We start from the raw sequence: 1,847 nt of genomic DNA, 5'->3' as shown, positions 1-1,847 counted from the left end.
ACGGACTTATCAAAACCAAAATAAATTGTGCAACATCGATATTTACGTCGACATTGTCGGGAAATGTCCGTTTCAAGCCGGTTGTAGTCGAAATTGTTGGCGAGGAAGCGACGAGTCGTTGCGGACGAACAACACGAGTGCCTCGAGAGAAACGAGTTGAAGCGAATAGATTAAACTCGCGTGGAGACGGGTAATTGAGCCAATTGCTTCGTATAACCGCCGATAGCACTGTGCCGGCGAAGAACACGGCGACGGCTATTTATTTAATTGACGCGATAAAGTTGCATTGATATGAAACACATTTTTGTTTTTTCAGGTAAAGGGTTATCGTTGGTATACGCATTGCTTTGAGTGGCCAGAGTAGCCTCACGTGAGACGACTTCGACTGAAGATTTATCTGATCGGCGAACTCGAAAGATTTATTTGATCGATGATCAATTTGATTGACAAAATTGCTCGCAGCAAAATTTCTAACTCTGGAAAATATTTTCGACACTCGGTATAATATAATAATACAATATAATCTTTCTTCCCTTAATTTTTAGTCTTCTCCACGACAATAGAAAAATGTTATATCCGTTTTAACTTAGTTGCCAAGTTTAACCGAGTTATCTTAGTTGCTCAATGAGATCGCTAGCTAATCGAAGTTTGATTAGAATTTAGCCTCTGTCATCTTCTGTGAGTGTAGTGCCGCCGAAGGTCTCAGAGACCTTGAGGCCGTCGGCCACCGCTGATTGTATGTCCATGTATGTACGATATATCCAGGGGAAAAGCCGCTAATGTTCCGAACAAGAAGACACAGGATAAACTCCTTGCTGATAATGTCGAAATTATAACGTTGGACGATTAAGAATCGCTCAAATAGGTAAGCCATGTGCGTATACATTTTATTTTGCGTAATATATGTGTAATGTTTTTTTTCCCCCAAGAAATAACATTGTATTCAGGCAATTGCGATAGTATTTTAATAGAAATGAAATTACTTTACCGCATTAGCTACGTTGTGTTTTACATGCGTTTCGTATAATTTCTACTTCGGTTTATTAAACGCAGAAACTAATTGCATGTAAAATCGTCTACCAAATTCTTATGCGACGAATTGATATTGATACTAATTTATATAATATATATTAAATTTATTCTTCTTTAAAATTTTTATGTTGCTGGTAAATTATAGTATTACTTGTGACAAAATTATTCTGACTTTTGTATATATGAGTTTTATTTCTTTACTGTAAAAACTTTTTTATTGCAATGCAAAGCCTAGCGTTAATTATTCTTTTAATTAGTCGTGTTTAAGTATATCTACTGATTTTTCTCTTTGGAGGATATAAAACTTCTAAGAAACAAATTTACGTATCAAAATCGTTCTTTTTCAGAATTATCTTATTATTCTTAGAGAGGTACAGTGAAATCGAGAGTGAAATTTTATTGTGCACTTTCTAACGTTATCAATCGTAAGATATTAAGTTTAGATAAACAATCCAAAAGACTTTTATTTAATTATGAAGTTTCGGTTATATACATACCTCTCATTAATGAAAGATATAATTTAATTAATTTAGTATGTTCACAGATGCAAACAAAATAACACATTGCTTTTTCACTAATTCTACTAAGGCATTTCCGCATAAGAAAACATTATTTTTCTACCGCATATACTATATAATGATGACACTTTTTTCTACGTGTACAATAATCTAAGGTAATTAGCTTCAGTAAACTTGAACGTTTTCTAAATACAATTTGTGTGTGCGTAACTTACCTCCAGTATTAAAAGGGCATTTGGTATCTAAGAACTATAAACTTCTCTTGTTATCATTTTCATCATTCATCGTTGTTTCACC

General features: G+C 33.8%; 1 long non-coding RNA gene across 1 annotated transcript; it reads left to right on the top strand.

Annotated features, from left to right (window-relative positions):
- The first annotated feature begins 14 nt into the window (after positions 1-14).
- On the top strand, positions 15-1,160 carry LOC112466536. Its single transcript, XR_003042157.1, has 3 exons — positions 15-190; positions 317-499; positions 657-1,160. It is a non-coding gene; the product is annotated as an uncharacterized LOC112466536 (long non-coding RNA).
- Positions 1,161-1,847: the final 687 nt, after the last annotated feature.

Source organism: Temnothorax curvispinosus, unplaced genomic scaffold, assembly GCF_003070985.1.
Source record: "Temnothorax curvispinosus isolate PA1 unplaced genomic scaffold, ASM307098v1 QBEX01016324.1, whole genome shotgun sequence".
In the NCBI taxonomy this organism is placed as follows: Eukaryota; Metazoa; Arthropoda; class Insecta; order Hymenoptera; family Formicidae; genus Temnothorax; species Temnothorax curvispinosus.
This window is presented reverse-complemented; position numbering and strand designations above follow the sequence as displayed.